The sequence below is a fragment of the Condylostylus longicornis genome, unplaced genomic scaffold (genome assembly GCF_029603195.1).
Source record: "Condylostylus longicornis isolate FDR11 unplaced genomic scaffold, ASM2960319v2 ptg000030l, whole genome shotgun sequence".
Classification (NCBI taxonomy): Eukaryota; Metazoa; Arthropoda; class Insecta; order Diptera; family Dolichopodidae; genus Condylostylus; species Condylostylus longicornis.
The window spans coordinates 11,146,911-11,167,065 of NW_026577999.1; the positions used below are offsets into that span (position 1 = coordinate 11,146,911).

At 24.3% G+C, this 20,155-nt stretch overlaps 1 protein-coding gene across 3 annotated transcripts in view; it reads left to right on the plus strand.

Annotated features, from left to right (window-relative positions):
- Positions 1-1,960: 1,960 nt before the first annotated feature.
- The window catches only part of LOC129608176 (uncharacterized), a 154,340-nt gene continuing 136,145 nt past the window's right edge, over positions 1,961-20,155 (plus strand). For 2 of the 3 annotated variants that reach the window (XM_055519527.1, XM_055519529.1), the window contains exon 1: positions 1,961-3,214. The gene's annotated coding sequence lies outside the window, so the exon portion shown is untranslated. The remainder of the gene's footprint in view (positions 3,215-20,155) is intronic. The other variant, XM_055519528.1, reaches the window with a different exon arrangement.

A 20,155-nucleotide genomic window follows, 5' to 3' on the forward strand; every position in this document is an offset into this window, starting at 1 on the left:
AAGTCTATTAATTAAAAATTTCTAAAAAAAAAAAATATACAAAATAAAATAATTAATCTATAGAATTTATAAAAAATTAAATTAACAATAAAAAGAGAATAAAAATAATGGTTTTAAATAATAATAAATAACGGTAAATAATTTTTTAACAAAATACACTAATAAATCTGTTATAATAGTAACAATACCCCCCCTCCCTTATTGTATACAATTAGTTTGCTTATAACTACTTTAGTTTTTATATATTTTGTTTTGAAAAAATATGAACCAATAAATTATCTTAATTATTTTAAGTACGCGTCTCTGTATAATTTAAGCATATTATTTAACAGACTTGATGTAATTGTAATATACTCAGATATATGTATGTAGGTATATCAATTAATATTATTTTATTAATTATAATTATATTTACTTTGCTTATTGAATATTATCAGTAAATGTAATTAAATAATTAATATATTATTATTTGTAATATTAAATACTAAATATAAATGTAGTACCTATGTATAGATATCATTAAATATTATACAAATTTATAATTTTTAAGCTAAGAATTATTATGTAAAATTAATTAAATTTTTAAATAAATTCAGCATTGTCGTAAAATTATTCGGAAATCAAACTATATGTACATATAAAAAATTTAAATATTTACGTATATTCACATAAGAAATTATAGACCAAGTATAGTTAGTGCTATATATATCATATATTTCCATATTTTATTACTTTAATTAATTTCTCATAATATTGTAATGGAATTCGTGAAAAATTAATTTAATGGAAACCATTTTTATTTTCAAAAATTAAATTGCAACCTTCAACTTAATTTATTCGAAATACTTTTTTTTCGACACTTATACAATATTTTCCTTAAAGACACAGTCTTTAATAAATTTATGTATGTATTTATGTGCATAGCTATCTGGTAAACGATTTTTCAATTCAAAATTAGCGTTTTTCTTTTTGTTGTTTACATTTTCATCTGAATAATTAAGTTATTTAAAATTATTTTAAAAACGGCAACTAATTAAAAATAAATAAATAATATTATTTGTAGTAAATATAATATTATATATACATATAATATATATATATATGAAGAATGCATATATAAAATATTATGTATGAGGTTGTTGTTATTTTTTCTCAGATAATTTTAATAGCTCTGCAAGTATAACATAGTTAAGTACATATTTAACTATTAAATTTGTAAAAATTTAAATTTATTTTGTCAGAGACATTTGGCAACACTAATGTAGTTGTCGATAAAACTAATTTTTGTAGCCATTCTTAAAAATTTATTTTCTTTTTTTGTTTGCTAAACTGATAAGTGCATATCTGCATTATTGCAGTGCATTTTTGATTTTCACAAGGAATAGAATGTGATTATTAAAAAATATTATTTTATTGAGTAAAAACAGTATGTATGTATGTATACATAAAATTTTTAGTTACAATCTTACAAGTAATAATGATTCTGTAAATATTCAGCGAACACAACAAAGTAGGTTTATCTAAACTGTCTGCTTATTAAATAATTTTTAAGTAATTTCCCTTTGCTTTAAAAAATAAAGAACAAAAGTTTTTTCATTAAAATTATGTTTTAAAAAAAAAATAATAATTCATATTGAATAATTAATTATTATTACTTATTATTAATTTTCATTATTAATTTTCAATTTATTTTCTCTTCAAATATTTTAATAAATTTTAATTAAGTGAAATAATCCCAGGTTTGATGATCATTTGCTATACGCGCGAATATTATATAATTTAAATACTACACTTCTATATTAATTATTTAATTTTTATAATAGAAAATATTATATTACTTTTAGTATTATGTTGAAATTAGATGAATAATAATTTATTAAATGAATAGTATTTAAAATAGTTGAGCATAGAATTAGTAGGTTTTTATTAAGAAATGTTAAATCTTTAGGTACACTACTTTTATTAAATACGTTTACTGTAAACAACTTTTGAGCATTTCGCGTTATGCAGGGCAGTTATATTTTGTGAGAAAATGTAAGACCCTATATAATATTTGAGTACGTCGCAGATTTGAGGTATTGGCACCAATTATCTGTTACTTGTACGTGTCAATATTAACTTTTTGAGTGTACACATGTTCCACTTTTGTCCAGCAATATTTTAAAAATGAAATCGTTTGTAAATTATCTAATTAGTTTACTTTCAACTCTCAAGCGTGAATGGCAAAAAATTTGAGAATATAAGAAACTGTAAGTGTTTTTATTATACAGACATACTTATTTAAAAATAAAAAATTTAGGCCCTTTTTTTGCAAATTTAAGGGCAAGAGACAAAAGTGGTACATGTTTGCATTCAACGTCCCTAAAAAATAAGTGTGCACTCAAAGGTTATATTAAACCATGACCATAATAACTACGTTTATATAAAAAGCTTTCAATAAATTCTCAACAATAACTTAAAAATTAATTCCACATTTCCAATATCATTCCGCCATTAACCAATTCAATAAGGCGGTCGGTCGGTCATATGCTGTTCACATCAAATTATTTCTTTAATTGATTTATTTGTCTTATTTAATTTTCAAATATTCCAAATTGTGTGAAACCATATAGACAAACAAAAAGAAACTCAAAAAAAAAAAAACAAAAAATAACAAATGGAAAATATTGAAATTTTTTTTTTTTTGTAAAATATAAAAATTTAGTGTTTCAAAATATGAGTACAAAAATATAATGAAAAATATACAAAAAAAAAAGAAAGGAAAAATATGAATAAATAAATAAATAAAAAAAAATGCTTTATGATGAATTATTTTCCCATTAATATTCACACAGAAAAAAAAAAATTATTAATAATGTTTAAAAAATACATTTTTTTTTGTGTTTGTTTTTTAAAGTAAATAAATAATTAAAAAAAAAAAAATTTAAAAGAAAATTGTCAGCTGGCTGTTAAACTCATGTTATTCTTCGTTCTCCTCGTTGCTCTTTGCCCCATTTCTCTTCATTAAAAAAAAAACGAATAGAAATTACTAAAAAAAAATTAAATATTTAAAAAAAGAAAGAAAAAAATTGATTCTTTCATCTGTGAATGAAAATGTGAAAAGTGATTTTTATAATTATTCTAAAATCTACATACAAACAAACATAAAATAAGGTGTACAAAAAACACAAATTAAATGCAAATTGGAAAAAAAAATAATAATTTTTAAAGACAGGTAGGTATTTTTCAAAATTTTTTATTTTTTTTTCAGTATTTTTAATTTAATATTAAGTTTTTGTTATGATTATGCCAAAAAAAGTTTGAAGTTTTATAAAATTTTGACAGTATAAACGTCAGATAATAGGTTGTCAAATGATTTTCTTTGTCTTCCCAAAAAACTAGCCGAAGTCTGCAAATAATTTTGTCTTTTAAATTCATAGTGTTACAAAATTTTTTTCGGTATTATAAAATTTTATAAATTTATTTTAGAAAAAAATTTGACATTTTTACTGATCGTACAAAGAAGGTATTGTGATGGTAAATTTCGTATGTTGAGATATGTTGAACTTTCATTTGAAAAATGTCGATTTATCGGTGTGTGTACACGCGTTATCTTAATTTTGGCTGAAATGATTTTGTTGAAAATTCATTTCTGACCATATTTTCGGCATTTGGCGACATTGTAATATCCATTTTGTTATACAGTCAACATTTGATTATAAATGCAGTCTATATTAAGCTTTTAACTTATAATATAGAATAAAACGTATATAGAGAGTACTTCGCCATCGAATACACCTTTATGCATGTTTAAAAATATTAACGCAAAGTAGAATTACAATTATGATGGAATTTTCTTTCATCTCTACATGAGCAGAAAGTGTTGTAAAATTACTTTACAAATATTCTATTTTTAAATTTATTAAAATTGTTTTAAATTTTTACTACATAATAACAATAAATTTAAATAATAAGTTTTGAATTGTTTTGAAAGTTTGCCAGTAACTTGATATAAATGTGGAAAAAAATTATAAAAAATTAAGAAAAACTTTGTAACAATCTTTTAATATTTTTAATTTTTAAGTTTGTGGAAGTAGGTATGCATAACTAAAATAGACCGAATAGCTGTTGCTTATTTGCATAATATAAGTATAGCAATTTCAATTATTTAAGAAAAAATGTAAAATTTCTTGTGGTGGGGAAAGAAAAAGTTTGATAGATACATAGATAAATTGAATAAAGCAGTTTAGAAACCAAGTTGCGTATATGCTAGGGATTTATAAGGTAGGTTTAAAACAAAAGACATAGTAAATTTTCTTTTCTAAGATGTTGAATGAAATCTATAAGTACATACTCGTACATACGTACACATATATTAATATTTACATGTCCAAGTAGTAAAATCTTAAAGTAAAATCCCCACAATAATTGAGGTCATCTGATTTTTATTCATTTGATGAATTCATCAAGAACAAAAAGAAAAATAAATCGTAAAAGTTATTTTAAGTAAATCCGATATGATTTCTTGGCAACCCATATTTATTTACTTCAGTGTTTACTTCTAAGTACTTATGTTTACAAAATGGACATTTGATTGATGAAAACTTAAAATTTAATTTAAAATAAAATCCATGATAATAAAATGTAATATTTCTATTATGAAATATTAGGAAACGTCCAAACACTTGACATTTTCTCATTGATTATATTGATTTTTGTAAAAATTTAAAGATGTTTAAATTGAAAATTGCCAATATAATAATAAGAATAATTGTGTACATATGTATGAAAACAAAATTAATCTAAAGAACATAATTTATCTTGCTTCACTGTATTGGTACGAAGATGATTATGAAGATCAGACGCATAGATAGCTATAATGTAACAGTTAAAGTAGATGACTAATTCTTGTAGATTCGTTGCTTCAATACCCCGAATTAAAATGATAAATTTCAATGAAATTTGTTGATTATTTCTCATTAGATTCGTAAAAAAGTAAAACCAGCCCGCTGAAAGGTCCAGTTCCGGATACTTGAGGTACTTCAGTCAATCATGAATTTTTTTTTTTCGATCCGAGGAAATTATTAACAGAGAACTCAGTGGCCGCTTACCGGCGTGCGGGTTGAAATACTGCGCCACTTTAAGTTCACCAAAACCTTCGTTCGCTGTTTAAAGTCATTAGACATTAATATAAATTTTGCCGAAAACTTTGTTTTTTTGTTTTTAAAGAACCTTATGATCTACCAAAATTCCGTTGGAAATATTTGATAGGTAATAGTTGTTATTTTAACACAGTTCAAAGGGTTTCGCTCGTTTGAGTCGTTTAACAAAATTTTGATCGTCAGCTAAATGTGCCATCTCTTTGTTGGTGTGTTTTGAAAGACGAATTTAATGGTAATCAGTATTTTAGTACCAGGGGTACTTTCGTAAGGTAGAAACATTTGAATAGTTTGAATATGAAGTTGTTTTGCACGACCCCATATCTGAATACCGTAAGCCCAGACCGGCTTAAATATTTGATTATAGATCAAAAATTTTGTTGTGCGTGGAGGGCGAAGAGTTTAGTTCCAGTTCAGCCCTCTTTTTCTTGACATGCTCTTTCGATCTCAATTTTGCATCTAGTATCATTCTTAGATATTTGGCTGAATTTTCATGTGGAATAGTAACATCATTTATTGAAACCCGGGTAGGTGTTTCTATTTTTTTGTTAGTAAAATTGACGTGTGAAGATTTGGATTCATTTCATTTGGTTTTTGCGCCACATCAAGAAACAATGAGGAACAAGTACATTTTCCTTCTAGAGCTTTTTCAATAATATCCGTTATTCGATTAACATGTTCTATCGTTGAGTGTTGCTTTCTGAACCCGAACTGATACGCTGGAATTAAACTGCCATTTTCAATTAAAGGTTGCTATATCTTCTTAGGAGTAGTTCTTCAAACAACTTCAAAATAACTGCAAACAACTGTATCAGCTACTTTCCAAGTTGCTGGAAACTTGAACAGCTTGACTACAGCATTCATTATTTTAGTTAGGAATGATATCGCTTTTTTAGGTAATTGCTTTAATATTTCGGCGGAGATTATCCATGACATATCCAAAATAAATTTACATATAAATATTTGGTATCATTACATGACTTCCTATGTTGCATGCTATGTGGTAAATAAATATGAATAAGTAAGTCTTGATTATTTATTACACTTATACGAGTATTTCATTTTAAAACGAACTCATTCTCTCATAGGTTGGCCAATTATTTTGACTGTAAATAATATTAATGCTGTTGATGGCGCTGGACTTTTTGCAAATAATATTTTGTAAACAATCAATTTTCATGATAATATAAAAATATTGATTGTTTTTGTTATTGAAAAACTAAATTTAAGAAGAAAAAAAAATAGAATAAATGGTACATGATTAATTTATATTTTATGTACCTAACTACATACATGAACATTGTAATAAATCTCTAATGACATTGAATAATATTTTCAAAAATTTTTGCTAGACTTTTTCAATAAATCTCAAGATAATCTAAAATAAATATTGTTATAATTTGCGTGAATAGAAATATATACGTAATAATTTATAAAAATGTAAGATGTCCATATTACAAATAAACAAAAATTCCAGAATAGCCAAGAAGTTATAGATTTCTTTAATCCGAATTAAGGATTTGACCGCATGATAGTATGAGAATGCGATATGGATGTATGTCAACCTACATGCACCTTTATTTGAAATATGTAAATAGAATTTTAAAAAAATTTTATTAATTTTTTTTTATGTAAATTACTTTCCAACGATGGACAAGCTTCTCGTATTTCATACATTTTTCAAATAAATTTTGTTTTAATTTGCGCCTAAATAATAATACATATTATTAGGCGCAATTACTTCATTAAAATGTTCGTAAGCAAACAAAGTTTTTATGTATAAGTCCGATGATCGCATTGTAAGCGTATAAATGTTAGAACCATGATTTTAAACATTAGTTTATTTTTATATCCTGCACTTCATGAAGGGTATATTCACTTTGGTATGAAGTTTGTAACCACTCGAAGAAGTTGTCTCCGGTATGGACATATATATATATATATATATATATTGTTGCTCAGCGTAAAATTCTGCGTCGATTTAGACATGTCCGTCCGTCCGTCCGATTACACGATAACTCAAAAATGAATAATGCAATCGATACCAAACTTTCACAACGGCTGCTATTATAACTGGGCCGATTCTGGCAGCGGGTTCTGGTAGCTGCCATACAACTCAAAGAGTTTTTTTTAAATATTTCAAAAAGTAATAGAGATATTAATATCAAATTTTGCAAAGATATGTCCAATTATACTTCACATATATTCTAAAAATTTTAGTAGAATGGATGCACTGGTTCGGGTAGCTGCCATACAAGTCCGAAAGTTAATTTTAAATATTTGAAAAAATAATAAAGTTAGATTCATGAAACTCGGCAGTCGGTTGTCCAATTTTTGGTCAGATATATTTCTGAAGTTTTGGTGGAATGATTTTACACGTTCGGGTAGCTGCTGTACAACTCCGAAGGTTAATTTCGAATATTTGGAAAAATATTAAAGTTAGTTTCATGAAACTCGGTCGTCGTGTGCCCACTTATAGGTCAGACATCATATTCGTGATTTCTCTATCAGTATGACAGGTTCAAGTAATTGCCATTTAGCAGTCAAAGTTATTTCTAAATATTTCAAACACTAATTTTTAAACTCAGATTGCCAAAATACAGGGTATTATTCAGTCGGTTTATACCGAATAGTTTATAGTTTACAGTTTCAGTCGGTATAAACCGACTGAAACGTTTTTACTTGTTCAATATTGCTACAATATGGTTAAGTTGTACTTAGTATTGAACTTAAATATTTAAAATATAAGTGAATTTTTAATGTTAGTTACATATGTTGTTTCTTTTGGCATTGAAAGTTATTGTAAAATGTTTTCTTTAAAATATTTTCTGAGGAATTTCTGAGAAAATTTCCCAGAAATTAATGTTGCTATTTTGTATACCATGAAAATATTATGCATAGAATATTTTTTTTCTGAAAAAGAGTAAATTCAATAATAATAATAAAAAAACTTAAAATTAATTTAACTCATGTTTTAATATTAAAACCAATAGCTTGCATTATTCATTTATTATCATTAGAGATAATTGCTTTTATTAAAATTTCGTATAAAAAGTTTTTTGTTTTTCTTTTTTCACTCTAAAATAATAAGCAAAAAAGTTTGAAATTTTAGAAGAAAAAGTTTTTAATCAAATTTATTTGTTTAATATAAATTTTATTATGCAACTTGTAAAAAGTAATTTTAAGGATAGGAATATTGCAATTAGCGGTAGTATTCAGATTCATTTACTTACGTACCTATATAATTATGTTTACTTCCACCGTATGAACTACTGGAGAATTTGCTATATTTGATATACAGGGTGTGTCTCATAAAGTGATAAATAATTTCAGATATGATTTTTTGATCAATTGTATGGGTTGGGATTGCAGATGTACTCGTTTTCGAGCAACATCTGTTGAGAAAAAGGCTACTAGATTTTTCCTTCATATAATTAAATTCTTATAACCATGCGACAAAGAGTATCCATCGGGCGCTTGTTTTACAGACAATTTATTGTTCTTTATTTTTGGTCTTATAATCAATTTTATTTGAGCTATATTTTTCGAGATACAGCTGGTCAAAGTCAGAATTTGTGTTTTTTTTTTAATTTTTAGGAAACTCGAAATTTCTCGATGATTTTTGTTATTATTTACTTTGTTTTTTGTCGTTTTCGATGCGCTACGATGAAATCTAATAGTTAACCCATATAAAATTTTCCTTTATCTCTCATAATTTCGCCAGTAAAACGTATTAAATGTGTTTTTAAAACATTCGAGAAATGTATAGCTCAAGTTGATTGCAAGACCGAAAATAAAGAGAATTTAATCGCGTGTATGTCTTATGGTTACGAAGTTATAAACGTTTATTTATACACAGGAAATATTCGGTACCTTTTTTTTCTAACAGGCTGTAGCTTGAAAACGGCCATAATAGTTCGCATTGATATGGTACCACTGATGAATTAAATCAACTCCAATCCTCTTGTAGTACAAGTTCCGAATAAATTTCAAATTAATAAAGTTTTCAATTAAAATTTACTTGTTGTTGAGAATTATTCTTATTATTTTTGAATAAAAGATGCATAAATAAATTTTGTACTTGCAATCTAGAATTATTATAAAATATAAGAGCATAATGTTACAAAATAAAAATTGCAGATGCCAGCATAGCTAACAAAAGAATATCACCTAAAATAGATTTTCTTATTTAAATATAAAAATAAATTAATAATAATAAAATTAAATAAAACAAATTCCTTATTATCTTACAAATTTTTTTTTTTTAAAATCAAAAAGTATTTATTGACAATTAAATTGAAACAAAGTAGAAAACTTTTAAAATAACAAAAGACATTTAAATTAATTATTAGAAAAAGAAATTAATTTGGAAAATTATTTCATTGATAAGTTCTCCTTTATTTGTTTCTTATACAAAACAACAAATAAAATATTTTTAAAAAGAGAAAAAAGTTTTTATGGTGTCAGGAAGTTTTTTATTTTTATTATACTTGTGTCATATTACAATTATGTAGGCAAAAACTTTTAGCAGTCTGACAAGTTCCTATAGCTTTATTATATTAAGAGTAAGATATTGAAAATGTAATTCTCGAAAACCAAAAGGGTGGCTAAATAAGACTAATAATAAAATCTATATGTGTATGTGATAAATTTGAACCAAAAAAAAAACAAATTTTTAAAGTCTCATTATTGTCCCATTTGCTCCAAAAATAACAATAATGAAATATTTTATTGCTTTTATGATTGAAAAAGTATAAAGGCATTTTGAATCACACACATTTAATGTAGGTTTATAAAAGCCTTATAGAACAACAGGGTGTTTAAATAAATATAACTTAACTGGCTTTTCGGAAACTGAAAATAAGTAAAAATTTTTCGAACCTAATCTTGATATTTTGAACTAATTTAATTTTTAATGATTTTGTAATGAGGTGCGCCGAGGCTGATTGACTCTTCAATCAATACCATGATGTCCCTCTGTTGTAACAATATCGTGAAAATATGCATATTGTCGTTGTTTCTTCCTATATTATATTCGCTTACCTTACGCAACCAGTATCCAGTTTGACGCAACACAAAACTACCAAATTTTCTCACATAGAGAGCAATATTCGAAAGGAGAATTAATATTGTATATAAAATCTCCTTTTTTGTGTTCCATTTCGATACTCTCGCGCAATAGCAGTATGGTGGATTTAAAAGGCAATCGCCTTTCAATTCAAACACATGATTCCTTTCACATTTCAGTTTGAGTTAAGGAATGGTAACCAAAATAAAAATCAAATAAGTTAATGAAATGTTTTCTTTGAAAAACAAAAAAAAACAATTTCTCATTAAAGCATTCTCTTAATTAAATGAAATCATCTCTTTCTACTTTTCCTAAAATTTTACAGCACCTGAGTTTATGTAATATCAAAATAACCTTAATCCTATTATATAAGTACCAATACATATTATTCTTCATTATTATTATTTTCTTTTAGGAATAAGTTTTACCTATTCAGGTAAAAATAAGATATTAATTTTATTTGACGTACGCAATAATTATTATTCAAATATTCAGGTGGAAAGTTTTTAAATAGTTTTACCCCACAATTCTTTCTTTTTTTTAAAGTCATATTTCACTAAAAACTTAACGTGACATTCACTTTTATGAAAAAGAAAAGGAAAAAGTTATTTATTTTTTTTTACTTTTAATTTTATTATATAATAAAACTAAAGGATATTTATGTTTACGAGAGTATACGGAATCCTTGAAATTTCTAATTATATTAACTATTTATTAAATAAAGTGAAGCTATAAATTATGTAAAATAAAAAGTTCTTTTTAATGTAAACAAGGCATTATGAATATATATATATATATATATATATATATATATAAATAACTAAATTTTGTTATTTTCGAATCATAGACTTTGAGGGTTTTTCTTATTCATGGAATAATTGTATTTTATCGATTATTGTTGTTCTATAATCGAAACTTACATTATGTAACTGAAGTAACTCGTGAAAATATTTAGAGCCTGCTATAAAAATTTCTACTGCTAAAAGATTTAAACTTACTTTTTGATAAAAATTTAATATTATTGTTCTACCAAAATTGAGACCGAATTATTTAAGCTTTTTAAAACACTACCAAAATTTTTTGTCTGCAGGGTACGCAACGAAACTCTTTGAAGAATATCGGAAATTATTGAATATTTTTGAGTTTCTGCCTAGTGACATGTACTTATTTCAATTAAAAACAATGAGAAATCTCCCGAAACTTCTTTAAATAAATAATTTTTTTTTTTCGTAGACTTGAGGTTTCTTTGTGAAACGACTATAACTTTCAAATAAATATTTATTTGCTTAACAAAAATTACGGTTATAAAATTTTTGACGAAAAATAATTTTGGTAGTTGAAGAAATTGTGTCTAGGTTAATCATTTAACCCTTTTTGCAATTTACTTTTGAAATAATAAAGTTCTCGAACATAATATAACTGTACATTTACCACAATCTACAATATTTATGTTGATACTTGACCAATTAAAATTCGTAGAACAAAAATAATTAGAACAATTGCGAATGGAATTCTGATTTCTCCACTATTTTATATTATTTAAGAATTATTGGGGTTTTAACCTTTGAACTTTTACATATGATATATTCACGTCCTCGGGCGACAAGTAAGGGTTAAAATAATTTTTATATATGTATATGAATGTAAGATGAAAATACTTAATTATAAGAATTATTTTGCTGTCATAATTATTATTAAAAAGTTGTAATCAGCCAAAAATTATTAAACCATTCCAGTGTGCCTATCACTTCATTTTCTCTACATTAAAAATAACTCGCTTAATTAATTTTCGAATTGAATTTTTGCAAGAAAATAAATAACATTTTTTTTTTATTTTTGTAATAATTAGCTTAGGGAGAAGACAAATTTTTTAATAAATTATGCAATTGGTTAATTAAAGACGAAATATTTTTAACTTTTCTATTTTATCATATAACTATATCTATGTACATGTGTGGAATTTATCATTATTACCAATGATTTTCAAAACATAAAAATTTATTTTGAAAACTCTTTAATAAACTATTATAATTGATTTTTACTATCTGACTAAATGTCAAAGATTGTTATCGTTATTGTAATAATGTTCGGTATATTATTTTGTGTGCTCATTAAATATTAATATTTTAAAAGATGAAGAATTTTTTATTTATAATTAATCAAGCAAATATGGGATATTCATATACGTGCTCGTTAACAGTGTGCTGAGGCACAAATATTATAATACATTAAGATATATTTGGGAGTGGATATCAGAAAGAAACGTAATTTATAGGGTTGTACCGATTTTCGCGTACACTTTATATTGCTGTACCAATGTAAACTTTCCAGTGTTCATTTTATGTGAGAATTTGTTAGATTTTTTTAGTGAAATTCGTTTTGTGGAGCGTAATAATGTAAAACGAAAAAATGGACATAAAACATAAATGCGTAAACGAAAATTGCATATGCCAAGGGTACTTTAACCGCAGGATATCTGCAATTAGTAAAACAAGTATGACAGGTTATTGAAAACTATTATTATATATTTAATATAGTGAAAATTATAGTGAAATCAATACTTGGTCGCTTTATGGAAGCTAATTGAATAATTTTACTTTGTTTTTCTTGATTTTGTAAATAATGCGTTTTGGAATTCCTTTTACAGTAAATAAATCGACATACGTAAATATGTATAAACCACATAAAATAATACAAATTTCAATGGCAAAATATTTATTTAAAAATTTATTTTGGATCTTATTAATTTGAAACGACGTTGAAGCAAAAGAGTTTTATTTGTAAAATAGTAAAGAAACGAATTGCTCATAATGAACTAGATTCTCGATAATATACAAGTTAAATAAAGGAAACCTCAACATATTTGTTTATATGTTCATTATGAAAATTTTCACTTTTATACTTATTATTATACATACACAATTATACTTTTATGTACGCATAAATATTGCAACCAACAATTAAGAAAACGACTAATAGGTATTTCCTTTATACCTGAATTTTATATAATATGCCAGAATGTATATATATATGTCTATATAATGCGTTAATGTGATTGTATTTAGTATGGTAACATTTAAGTTTCATTATAGAAAGAGGCTAATAGAAAATCAGTTCTTATATGAACTAATAAGAAACAAAAAAAAAATCAAGAAACCGCACAAAATTAAAGATATTTATATTGGAATAAGGTTTGTATTCGTGGTTGGTATGTGGTCAATTAATGAGTATTAAATAATATTATATACCTAATACCACTTTATGTATATATAAAATATATAGGTAGAATTTCTTAGAAAACAAAAGAGAATAAAAATATCAAATTAAAATAATAATTTCGAATTTTCTTAGGAACAAGTTTATCGATATACAAAAATATGCGCTACAGTCAGTGCCGCAGGATAATTGGGGAGTAGCTTAATCTCTTGCTGGCACGAAGATCTCCAAAACCAGAAATCCCTTTTTGATTCTATTTGAAATTGTAAATAGATTTGTTCAATGCGTTTAATATTTTATTTAGCATTTCACGGTAATGATGATTTTTATTATAAAATATTTTATAGAGTAGTCAATTCGTAAAGAATCTTAATTATGATATAATTAATATAATCTACTGGGAATATCTATCTGGTTTGATAAAAAATTATAACAATTCGCAGTACAATTTGATTCGAAAAAGAGAAGTACAACAAGCAAGAATTTTTTCGGGATCCAAATCATGTCGTATATTTATTAACGGTCGTATATTTATTAACGAATAGGGATAGTTTTGAAATAATTCTTACTATAAACCACTGTAACTTCACCAGCAAAATTGCGGCAATATTCGTTCAATATTTACAAAACACTCGAATTCGAAGAAAATAAAATGTTTTGAATTATACCTAAATTATACCCATTTTCCAGGTATTATATCAGCCTAGGCCTCCTGACATAGTAAATCCGGCCCTGACTATATTGTGTATTCCAATGTTAAATATAATTACGATAGTATATTTATAATCTATACAGAATTATATTATAGTTTCTATTATTTTATTATTTAATAAATATGTTAATGTATATTTTTTGTTAATAACATTTTATATACATATTAAAAGAATAGTAACAACAATAACGGGTCATCAGTTTATTAAAGTTACTTTTGTGTTATTAATTTTATATATGGGTAAATTTCTTCTTTTTAATATCAAAGAAAATAAATTAAATAAGAAGTTTATAGAAAGGAAAATGTAGTTACCTATAAGGTGTCATTAAAAATAAATCAAGTAAATTTTTTCAAATTAATTTTTTAATTAAAAATTATGCGTTTTTACCACGATTACGATTTTACAGATTTCTATAAAATTTCGTTCTTTCCGTCTGTCTTTTCTTACTTATTCATTTGTTGAATTTTTTTATTTTTTGAAATACAAATCTGCAAATTTTATAGAAATAAGTCCTTGAATAAAAAATCTACTTCTCTCGAAAATTTTAGAGGTCTTTTAAACCCCTTAAATTGTGTTTAATAACACAATTAAAAGTGCATGTACCATGGGCAACGAAATAATTTGGGTAGCAATAAAAGAAAGATGAAATTTTTAATACCATGTTGAATAAAATTTATAATTATCGTATAACCCAAAATTAATTTATTATTGAACAATAGTATACTTATATACTTATGTATATGTATATAGCTTTTATATATAATATATTCTAATACATAAATATTAACAAGAACAGATACTAGTACATAAAACCGCGTAAATGGAATTTTTTCAATATTAAATTTAAGTTTGTTTGTGCATTAAATGTTAAAGTTCATTTAATTTAATTAAATAATAATATTTATAGTATAGTTATGATTAAAAATTAAGTTTTCAAAAAATATACATTATATTATGGATGTGTGTATATATATACATTTATATAACATATTTTAATTTCCCCTAAATTAAAAAAGATTTTGATCTAGGCTATACAATAATTAATTTTTAAAACAAACAAATTTTGAAATTTAAAATCTTTTGAATATTTAATTTTTGCATTTTATACCATTGCGGTAATTATTAATGGTTTTCTTTGGTGTTATTACAAAGAAATTTGGTGCTCTTTTCAAAAGCAAAATTTCTTCTTTTGTGGTATAAATAAATTATTCGCTCTTTTAATTTCGAGATACGCTTATACACGAAAAATGAAAATTTATTTCGAAAATTAGATTAAGTAGGTGAATTGTACGTTTGAATGAGCAGAACGTGTTCCACTTTTTCTTTTCTATACAAAGTGGATTCCTTTGATTTTAAGAAATCTCTGGAATTTAATATTTTTATTATAATTGGAATTTAATATTTTGAAAACCATAATGTCTTACTTTAAATAATAATAAAGTATGAGAAAATAAATAGTTTATCCGTACATATATGAGTATAATAGCTTTAATTAGGGAGTTGGCTAGATACTACGCATAAAATAACAAAAATATAAATTAAAACTATTTATTCAATTTTAATTAATTCTGTGAACAACTTCAAGCAGAAAAATTTATAATATTTAACAATATTTTATCATAATTAAAATATTTTGTTAGTTTATTAAGACAGATTAATGCAAAAAATTATTATATAATATAATAAATATTTAGACAAGATTCTATATTTTTCCTGCAATAATTATTTCTTCCTGGAATAATTTATTTTAAAAGAATTTTATTTGAATATGAAATTCTAGATGATAGTAATTTAAATTTAAATAATTTTATAAAATGAAATAGCTCTAAATAATTCAATAATAATCTCAAAAGCTAACTCACTATAAATCTGTAAGTTTATTAAAAATATATTTATTATATAAAAGTGTAGGTATTATAAAGGAAATTGTATAATGCTTGATGAGTGCAACACATAATCTCCACTATAAAAGCATTTTGTTTATTTAAGCGAAATGATTGCACAAGATTATGGATATGTTTAAACGACCTTCTTTCAAAATTTAAAAAAGTTTAAATTAAATTCTTATACTATACGTGTGAAGTGTTCGTGATTTAGTTCTGAAATTGTGATACACGAGTTCACACATGCATAAATCAAAGTAATAAAAATATTTTATTTACGCTTTCCTGCAGCAAGGCGACATGCATTTCCACGAAAAATTCGATATTCGAAATTTGATGCCATCGTATAATCTTAAACACCCCGCGTCGTAACCGCTGCGGTCATTCAAAATTTTACATTTTCCTAAAAATTCATACGTAAAGCTAGTTGTGGTTTTTCCAATTACTTATTCCACTTTTAATCTTTTTACAATATATCATGTGTGAATGTAAGTTTAGATATACCTTGAATTTAATAAAAAATTTAAATAATCAACATTTTTATAGAGAAGTTTGTAAACCACAAAAAATAACATTTTATTTTTTTAATTAATATTTTTAAATATTAAAGGACAGAGATTTAGAAAAAAAAAATTCAATTATACAATTAGAGTAAAACTTTTCCTAACTTAATTGGAATTTTTTGTTTTAATTCTAAATTTCTGTTTTAGAATAGTTGAGAAAAAAAATAACATAAAATTCATGTCAATTAAGTATAACAATATTATGACACAACTACACCAAATCATGTATACCATAGTATAACAGATGACTTTTTCGTTTCAAAAGTATTTTGAATTTAATAGTGAAAAATTTGTGCTAAATTTTCATGTAATTTTCGAAATATTTTGGGAAAAACGGCTTTATTGATTTTATTCTGGCTGCCCGTCAGCTCAAAAAACTTCTGCAAATTCGGTCATTCAAAGTAGAATTTGCTTTGTAGAAGAATACATATTCAAAAATTATCCTTGTGACGAATATTGTCTCAAATAAGTAAAACCATTTTGAAAATATTGCTTTAAAATTTCTCCTGAAAGTATGCAACATTTTCATAACTTGTATAATAATTATTTGTGTATTAATTAACTTGTATAACAATTTTTGTAAGCGTGCGTTCTTTTTTTTAGGATCGTTAAATTGTCATGGTTTTATTGTTGCATGTTACGAAAAATCTTACAGTAAAATATTTTATAAATTTCTATTTTACAGTAAGTAGATTACTTTATGAGCTTATTAATAAATTTATGACAAAAAGACATTTGAAAAATAAAACTATACTTGTCTTACTAACTAATAAAACTATGTATGAAAAATTTATAATAACGTAAAGTTGTCAGTAATGATAATTTCCACTCTTTAAGTTTCGTATTTTTGAAATGTCCTTCGGGAAAATTTTATTCTTTTGCCATACTTTTTCTTTGTGATTTCTTTTTTTTTTCATTTCATTTCTCAAAAATTTACTTTTTGCTGTCTTTTTTGCGTTCAATTTGTGCTTTATTTTTTTTTTTGTTTTCTGAATTATTTTGTTCGTGGTTTAGAGAAAATTATAAAAGTTTATGTTGAACTTATTTATTTACCGAGAACCAAAGTTTTCTTCATCATATCTTCTTCATAAGAATTTGAAACCGCAATTAGAGAAATTAATTATTTGAGTGAATATTGAAAGAAAAACTACTATGTACAATAAGGTTGAGAAATTTTTTTATTGATTATGTGATTTGTGAAAATATTATTAAGTTGATATTTTTCCTTTAGAGTTCATGTTTTTTTTGGAAGTTTTTCAAAAAGAGAGCAATAATTAAAGTTAAAAAATCAATTTAATTATACAGAATAATCGTCTGCAACTTAACTTTATACGATATGCTTGTATTAAGGTTATATCACTTTGAAATTCAGTTGCTATTTTATATTTCATCTTTAACATTAACCTGTATTTGCATGTGATCTAAATGATTCATATGGATTCATATGGATAGGTTCTATGTTATATTGTTTCTGACCATTTAATAAATCTGGCGAATAGACGCAATTTGACTAAATTTTTGACAAAAATATTAATGATTGACTAATGGGAGAATTTTTGCCTCAGCATGTTATCAATTTTAAAAATAATCAGTTGAGATTAAAATTATTTAACGAAATCTCATTTAAGAACATTGGATATTGAATTTTCATTTCTTTAGAATGTTTAGATATTTTTTGTAAATTATTTTGTATCTTATTTTTTAAAAATTACTTAGTTCTTACCTTGTTTTTCTCTTTAATCATTATTGCTTATGAGGTTTGAAAATATTATCTTATAATTTAGAAAGTCGACTGGCTAGTTGATGATTTATCTTCCCAAAACAAGCAATCTGTAAAAATATTCTCAAATTTAAAATTTTAATGGAATATGTTGCGTTAACGTCCGAAACTCCTTAATTCCCAATACCGTAAACAATTTTATAAGAATAAAACCTCAAACGTTTAAATTCATTCAATTATAATTTTTTAACAAAAAAGAAAAAAAAAATTTTTTCTTTTTTACGCCTTCGAATGTAAACTGTAAATGGAAACCTTTTCAATTTATGTTATTTATACTTTATTATTATTGTAGAATTTGTTCTTTTTTTACAATTTTATGAGTTTACAAAAAAAAAAAAAAAAAAAAATTTTTTTTCCCCCAAAAAATATCGTAGTTAAAATTTAACTTGATATTTTTTTTTTAACTTTGAATGAGTAGCGGACTAAGAGAGCGAGAACAAATCACAAAGAAAAAAGGAAATAAATGAAAGTTTCGAATAACGAAAAACGAGGAGAACATGAAAACCGTCTTCAATTTCATTACGTTTAGTAGAAATGAAAAAAATTTAGGTTGTATCGTCGTTTACGTTTATTATTTGTTGTAAATTGGTGGTGGTGCACACTATTTACTTAAAAAAATATATAAAACACTGCAAGCAATACGAAATTGTATATGAAAATGGACACAATCGTATTTTCCTTGTTATCGTTTTTTTTGTTGTTGTTGTTGTTGTCAATAAATTCTTTATATATTTTGTTTACTTTACAATAAGGAAAACGTAAAAAAATGTTGTCATTTTTTTTTTTTGAATAATTTTGCAAAGGATGAGAATAAAAAGGTTTAGTTGTTGAAAACTGTTGAAAACTGTTGAAAATTATGAGACTGAGAAGAGAAAATATTAAATCGGAGTGAATAGGAGGAGATCAAACATAAAAGGGTATTTTCATCCTCTTCTTTTTATTTTTAAAAATTTCATATTTTTGCAATAAAACTTATAAATTTTTTCCATATTTTCTTTTCCACCTACATTATACAAATATACAAACACATATTAATTCACATATACTTTATAAATCAAAAAAAAAGTATAAATTTTGAAAAATAATTAAAAAAGGTTTCTGTTTTTTTTTTTTTTTTTTGAGTTTTATTGTTTCCTCTCTTTTTGGTTTTCATAAAATATGAATAAAATTTTAATTTTTTTTTTCTAACTACATTTCAAATCGAGATATTAAATGTAAATAATAATTAAGTATAATATTATAATATAGAAGAAGTAACAGTTAAATATTTTGTGATTAAATATTATTTTTAGTGTTATACTTTCTGTATACTCGTATTATGTATATATATATGTAGAATATTTTGACAAGTGGATAATTGCAGAATAAGGAGATTGTAAACGATTTCCGTTTCCGGTTTTCTTTTTATTTTATCTTGTATATTTTGGTGAATATTTAAATATTCACCAAAACCTTAATAACCATTATTAAGGTTTAAATTCTCGGAAATTGAAAATAATAATATACATAGAAAATTTGAAACTAAATTAAAAATTTTATATGATCGTGTATTTGGTAAAAAAAAACTTTCAAATCGTAAAGGTCGGATTTCAGATACTAATTATGATCAAAATTTAGAATTTATTTTAAATTTAGAATTAATTTAAACATAATTTTAGTATTAATCTAAATTTTATTAAGCAAAATGAATAATTATAACTTTTTTTTCTCATTTTTGGGGATGTTTTTCATATATTTCGAGGAATGTTTAGGAACATATCAAACTACCGAGGCTTTATTCTTTTAAAACAAAAC